This window comes from Panthera pardus, unplaced genomic scaffold (assembly GCF_024362965.1).
Source record: "Panthera pardus isolate Hobbes unplaced genomic scaffold, ASM2436296v1 HiC_scaffold_17, whole genome shotgun sequence".
Taxonomy (NCBI): Eukaryota; Metazoa; Chordata; class Mammalia; order Carnivora; family Felidae; genus Panthera; species Panthera pardus.
The window spans coordinates 112,812,897-112,820,271 of record NW_026526732.1 but is presented as its reverse complement, the minus strand read 5'-3'; the positions used below and the strand labels follow the sequence as shown (position 1 = coordinate 112,820,271).

Here is a 7,375-nt window from a genome sequence, read left to right as displayed (position 1 = left end):
GATGGATATCCTCACAACAGAAGCCTTTCTCCTGTGCTTTTGAAGTTCTGTGTTAAGCAGTTTCCAGGGCACCTATTTTCTGGCTTCTTCTTTGGGTTTTAGTTTCTGTTTGTTACCTGCTCTATTTAGTTACCCCTAGGGCACACAGCTAATAGCTTTTAGCTGAACAACTTCTGCTTTTAAAGGGAATTCATAGTGTGATGTTCTCAGGTTATCCTGTAACTGATTGTTTTTAATGAATGGCTCTTCTAGTTTGACTAAGGATTTCTGACCTTTAAGACTGTTAGTATTTCTAGGTGATATTTACTCTGTTGATCTCTCGCTTTCATTGTTTCTTTGCACTCTTTGTGTGTAGTTTCTCTGTTTAAACTAGTGAGTTCATGTGTTTTGAAACTAAACACTTAATCTCCTTTGGTTTGTATACTTTGCAGTCGTCGCCTATGGAAGCACTCCCTCAATGCATTAGAGAGATGTTGAAATCCTGGTTTCAGATAAATTCTAGTGCTTCTTGCCAGAGGGAGAGGAGGGCCACTTGATGTGGTTTAACAACTTTGGTTTATTTTCTGCTTCATCTTGGTTTATCATCCCTAATAATATCAGACCTTGGCATTTCAGATACTTGCTGAGAACAGAAGAAAGGAAAAAAATATATATATCCTACAAGATCTTCACGCTACGGATTATTTTTTTTCCTTTCTGGGAATGAAAAAGGGGTAAGCTGACACTTAAAAGAATGCTATTTATTCGCTAAGCATAAGAGCAGATTACAAAATTACCGATCAGGAGGTTGGAGGCCAGTTTTTCTAGGTTGGGGTAAGACCGGGGGCAAGGTTACAGGCCCACCTTTTACCAGGGAAATCAGGTTTTAAAAAATGCTTCCGGAAGTTCTAAAGGAAAGAATCGAACAACCAGAGGGGACATGTGAAAGCGGAAACGGTCAGTGAAACCCTTTTTACCTCCATCATTTATTTGCTCTTGCTTCTGGGCTCATAAGCGAAGTTGAATCTGTGCTTCCCGCGAATAGACGCACGGCTGCCTTCGGCCCATCTGCCCGTGTCTGGACCCCACACCTGGCTTCTGGAGGAAAAAGGACAGAACACAGTGAGACGATGTCTTTGATTCACTGCACCCTAGCTTGGATGCCACCCAGTCTTCCCAAATCACTCCTGTGTTAGCTAACAATCCGGTCTGGAGAGCAAGGGGAGATCTCTCAGGAGTCTTGGACAAATAAAAGCGGTAATCAAAAGTGAGGTATTTAACACAGCCCCAGCATGTGAGAAAAGGCAACAGATACCATTCCATTTACTGGCTTTCAAAATTGGGAAAAGAAAAAAAAAAAAAAAGATTTAGCTCTGAAGCACACTTAAGAAAGAAAAATCAAGACAGTACAGCAGAAGCTGGGGGAGGAGGGAACACGTAGAGTAAAAATTCCCTCTGAGCCCACAGAAAGCAATAAGAGTTCTCATTTAACCTCGGAAAATGACTTGAGAATCACTTGTACTTTGAAACGATTCTAAATTGCAAACTAATTTCCCAGTGGGATATGTTGATGGCGTTGCCGTTCGCAGCATAAATAATGAGCTTGCAACCAGGACCCCCAATAAAGCAGCGCACGTTTGTGGAATTTATGAACAATTTTTTCCCCCATCTGACATTGCAATGTTAATGCTTCCAGTTAGGAGTTTTACTGTGTCAGCAGGTGAATCCCCTGGCAGTAAGTCAAGCTTTAATGGAACATGCTGGTAGGAGCGATTATGCTGTTGCAGGGTAAAACTCTGGTGTACTAGCCTTCTAGAATACATGGCCACACTCTGCTACCTACCCTGATCGCCGGTGTTCCTGGTTGTTGGACTTTTACTGCTACGCTTCAAATTGACCATGGCAAGGCAAAATTTGTATCTTATAAAAGATTTTAGAACTGGAAACTGTGATGGTATCTAGTTAAACCCTTTGTTTGTTTGTTTGTTTGTTTGTTTTTAATAAGGAAGAAACCTGAGGCTTGAGGGGTTACCTGGCTGGTTAGATAATACACATGAATAAATGATAAGACTGGGACTCTATCCTAGGATTCGTCTGTTCCTTTAGCACTCTGTTCTTGCCTCCCTGGAGGATGCTGCCTTTGTTGAAAAACAAAAATGGTGAGTGCAATCAATTTTATAAATGTGTTTAAGAAAACGTGACAAAAATATGAATCTGAAATATGCTTTCATCATAGAGCACAAAGCACACTGCCTGGTCTGTCTGAACCTCCAGTCTTCTCTGGAGATATATATATATATATATATATATATATATATATATATATATTTATACACTTGTCCTGAGATAGATAGAGAGAGATAGCTAGATATAACTATCTCTCTCTATCTATCTCAGGACAAGTGTATAAGTGATTATGACGTCTTTACAAGGCTTCATCTTCAAATTTAAAGATATTATTAGATTGAGTGTCCCTAAAGGGTTAATATGATGCCTATAAACCATTCACTGTGGGTAAGACATCATGATCTCTAGCTAACCTCAAAAGTGAAATCTCCTTCAGTCAATTGATGTTTCTCGAGAAGGGCTTGTGTGTCATGTGGCTTAGGAAGGTGTAGCCTACATACACCCAGCTGCAGATCACTCAGAGGTGTCTACACTCTGTGGGGGCCACGTGGTTCCCTCCACAAGAGCAATGACCAAGTTCTCAAGTACTTATCCCTGGGTGTTTACTCTACAACAGGGTAGGGGGTGCTATGGGTTCTGCCACTCAAAGTGGTTCCATTCAACAGGTAACCGAGGGCTCGCACAGCTTGCAAATAGTGTTGCCTCATTGACCTTCTTAGACCTCCAAGCCTACGAATGAAATCTGCATTCTAGTCCAGCCTGAGGATGGTGCCACCGTTACAAAGCCATCCCATCTGGGTTTGGGATGGCGACAGGTGATCCTTTCCTCCTTGGCTCCTTTTCCTCATCTTCGCAACCACCACTACAGTCAACCCTCCTTTCAAACCCTCTAGGTCATCCCCTTTGTCATCATCCCCCGGAGAGAAACATCCGTTTCCTGTTTCATGGAGAATGTCAGTCAAGAACACCTCAAACTCTGTCCCGAACTGTCATGCTTTCCTTTCCTACATCTGCACCTCTGTTTTCTGGATCCTGTTGCATTTGGCTGCAAACGTGGTCCACTCTTCTCACGTCGCCTTTTCCTTCTAGCAGGCAGATGTGCTCAGATCTAAATCTATAGCTTCCCTGTGGACACACACACCTCTGCCACCCCCTCAGACACTCCGTACCCAAATTGTCAATGACTTTCCAGATGCTGATGACAAAGGCCATGGATCAGCGACACCACCTCATCTCAAATTTGCTGCTGTCATTCTTGCCAATTCTCAGTTGGTTCCTATTTTGATCTGTTCAACGTTGACATTCCTCAGGACTTCATCATCAGCCTTTGTTTTTGTCCCATTGTACCCACTCCCTTTGGGTGAAAATACGGCTCTTGTGGCTACAACTACCATTCTTATGAGATAACTCCCAAATACAGACCTGTCTTCTGTGGAACAAACAAGTATATTTTACTGTAAGTTAAACTAATTTTGCGGAAACTTACATATCAGTTTATCTAAGTTGACGCAAATCCAGAAACAGTATGCTTCTTACCCAAATCTACCCAATCTTCCCATGATCTTCCTCTTGATTAGTGACATAGTCGACCATCCAGTTAACTACATCAGGTGACTCAGGGGTATATTCCGTACTTCTCCCTCTTCCCTAAGCTTTCAGCCCAATTGTGACAACATTCTACATATATTTTTCCATCTTAATGTCCTCAAATCTTCTGCCGGTTCATTGTCTCAACTCCACTCTTTGTTCAGACCAATTGGCTCCTTCCCAGATTATGAATTCCTGAAATGCCAAACTAAGTGGTTTCCCTGCCTTCGCCTGTGTCTTCCTCCATTCTTTTCCCCCAGGGTAGACCATGAAACGAAGAAATTTTCTTCAAATGCTTTCCGCAAGTAAGGTTCAAAACCAAACTACTTAATATGACCGCGAAGCCTCTTTGTCATTTCTTGTCTTTCTACCTTACAGTCTGGAACACACGCTAAATTGCCTGTGAAGTCCCTTCCTCTCTCATCTCTGCCAAAGCATTTACTCACAGCATTGTTCTTAGGGTTTGTCTTCTCCCTTCTCTATAGCCTACTTGGCAGGAAATGGGGACTATGTCTTTCAATAGCTTACAATGCCTGGTCCATAGTAAGTACTCAGTAATATTTCTTAAGTGACTAGAGGTCAATTATCTAAAATAGGTTATTATAACTGTTATTATACCTTCTCATGTATATGCCTTCAATGTACTTTTAATCTTCTTGTTCAATGATATCCGTTTACAAAATATCACACAGTACATTTCATTTCTTACCTAGCTCTTTAAGCTGATAATAAACATGTTAATTAAGGCATTATTATTTTCCTCAGGCCCATTTTTATTACTTTGCATGAATTTATCTAATTTTTCTAACAGCTACAAGACAGTTATTATTTTCATCTCTATCTTACGTATAAGAAAATTGATGCACACAGAGAAGCGAAGTAGGGATTGGAAGCCAAATGCTGTGACTCCAGAGCCCTGCTTCTTAACCGCCATGATACCTTCCAAATCTCAATGTTATACGGCCTTCAGATTGCACTTCATCCTAGCTTTCGTCCATTCTTTTTTTGGAATTCCTTAAACTGTTATTTTGACAGTTTCAAGCATGAATAGCGATAAACCTCCCAAAATGAAGACGATCCCTATTCCCAAGACCTGCCGATTCTGCTCCTTAGCAGTGTGTAATATGTACACAGGCTGGAGAACTGTTTCAATACAAACTATAAAAAGAGGATTAAGAAAAATGGCCATGAATGAGTGGCAAACACTCACACTAAAAGTGTTGGAACACTCCCTTCAGAATCCAGAGGCAGTAAAAAAAAAAAAAAAAAAAATGTTTAAAATATATTTAGAACCTCTATCCAGAGTTCCATAAAAGATGCCCAAAGGTGATTGAGATTCTTTTTGTGTGTGTGGTTTTTTTTTTTTTTTTGCATTTGTTGAATGGATGTTGAGTGAAAATACACCCCAGTCAGTGCCCGTGATGTGAACAGCTCTCGATATATTCATATGCCTCCAGAATCACATGATCCCCAAACATCCAATCATTCCAAAATCTTTACAAATAAGGTAGCTATCCCTATTCTAAAATACACTCTTCCAAGTGCTCAGTTAGGGTAAAGGTGACAGAAGAAATACATCTATTCATTTGCTTGTGCCCCCTGTTGAAAACGAAGGGAATGGCCAACAAAAGTCGGTTGCCATTATTCTAAAATCTCCTCCTCCCAGAATGCCTGAGCGGCTCAGTCCATTAAACGTTGGACTCTTGATTTGGGCTCAGGTCATGATCTCACATTTCATGTGTTCAAGCCCTGCATCAGGCTCTGTACTGACAGCACAGAGCCTGCCTGGGATTCTCTCTCACCATCTCTCTCTGTCCCCTTCCCCTCAAAAATAAATAAATAAATAAATAAATAAATAAATGTTTTAAGATATCCTCCTCTCACAGGAAGCATGATCTCACATTGCCAAAAATATTTATCCCAAGCTGCAGGCAATGTTATACTGAGTCTCTGTTTCAGATTACTAAGTCACCGAATTCAGGTAGGATGCGAGTGCCAGGCCGGGTGTCTCTCAACACACTGTACGAATGAGGAACGTGGTGGAAAATAGTATACCCTCTTAGAAGGGCTGCCCTTCATCTACTCAACCTGTGATAGCTAACTGCACTCACCAACTTTGAAGACATTTCATTGTCTGAACTGTGCCTGTGTCCTGAGCTCTACAATGATATTCAAAATAAAAACACAATTTCCTCTTAACTCTCATCCCATCACGATTTTTTAATTAAAAACAAGTGTTGGCCCTTTCTCTTGTAGTTGCTAACGTATCCCACTTGAAAAAGACATGAAACAGTTAAGCAGCAAAACCCAGTATGACAGAGTTTTCCCCAAAAGTTGTGTTTTTAGTCAACTCATTTATTTCTTTTCTAAATATTTACTCCTGTTACCTGCAATGTATCTGTCATGCACTGGGTGATAGGAATGCAGATACAAAGATATGTCTTCTGCCTTGAAGAGGGTTACAATGTCTTCGAGAAGACACATGAAATTAAGTTACAGTGGGATAAGATAGGTACTTTTGCAGTAATATAAATAAATACTGTGTAAAACAACAATAACGACGACAACAACAACAAAAACCCTTACAAATCACTGGGGTTTAGCTGATAGCCTTATAGAGGAGGAACTTTGCCTTAATTAGTGTGTAGAAGTTGACCTAAAAATGAGTTCTGCCTTGACCATGAGTACAAATACATGAAGTGTCAAACTGGTCTGATTTATCTCTTGACCTCTGCTGCTGTGGTAGAGGGTGACCACGGTGTTGGGAGGGGGTGAAGAAGAAAGAGAATTTTCTCCTGGATCAAAGATAAAACCTGAGGGTGAATGACCATGAGGTTTCATCTCGGAAGTCACATTTCGTTTTACTTTGAAGAGTTTGATGAGTCTCTACCCGTCACCCACTTCAAAGTTGGGACCCATTTGCAAACATTTCAAGCCACCAGAAAGAGTTTGTGCCTTTTAATGGTTACAGACATTGCTTTGATTTAGGCAGTGGTAATTAGGAATTAGAAGTGGTACAGGGGAAGAATTATCGCCGGGAGAGGCATAGAGGCCATATGGATGAAACTTGACAAACCACAGTTGTCAGAGACCGAGAACATTCCATCAATATCTTAGAAGACTTCACACCCCAACACAGCCTGTCTTGCATAGGCACCTACAGAAACTGAGCCATAGAACTGTAGTAATGAAGAAAGATTCACATGAACACACCAATCAGGACCCCTCATCCCGTTGCTTCTAGATGAGTCTGGAAAAAACATGGTGAGGAGGCAATCCCACGTAAAGGGTGCAATTATACCCGCATGTTACTTACTTTTCACTTTATGTCCGGGCACAGGGCTCGTGGTACAACATTTAGGTGCACGTTTCTTGGCATGTGGGCAGCTCTCCATAAATACTTATGGAGTGAATGAAATATGTTGTAAATTGTCTATTCCACAAGGTAGTTTTCTTTCGCCCAGAGTAATCCTTTATTGGTTATTATGAACTCCAAGTTAAAATAATCCCTTCAGCTCTTGTTAAGGAAAGATCCTAGAAGTGGAAGAACCCACCAGACATGGCCGACTACTGGCGGGCTGTTCCCATTCCGTACACCATGAGGAGAGCTGCTGAAATGGGCATTCTTCAGTGTGAGAGAGCCTCCTGTAGGCTAGCCTCCTTTTTAACCTACAGTTCTTGC

The 7,375-nt window shown here is 41.1% G+C and overlaps 1 long non-coding RNA gene across 1 annotated transcript; it reads left to right on the top strand.

Annotated features, from left to right (window-relative positions):
* Positions 1–516: 516 nt before the first annotated feature.
* LOC128777827 (uncharacterized) lies at positions 517–4,925 on the top strand. Its single transcript, XR_008423147.1, has 3 exons — positions 517–713; positions 1,985–2,138; positions 2,772–4,925. It is a non-coding gene; the product is annotated as an uncharacterized LOC128777827 (long non-coding RNA).
* Positions 4,926–7,375: the final 2,450 nt, after the last annotated feature.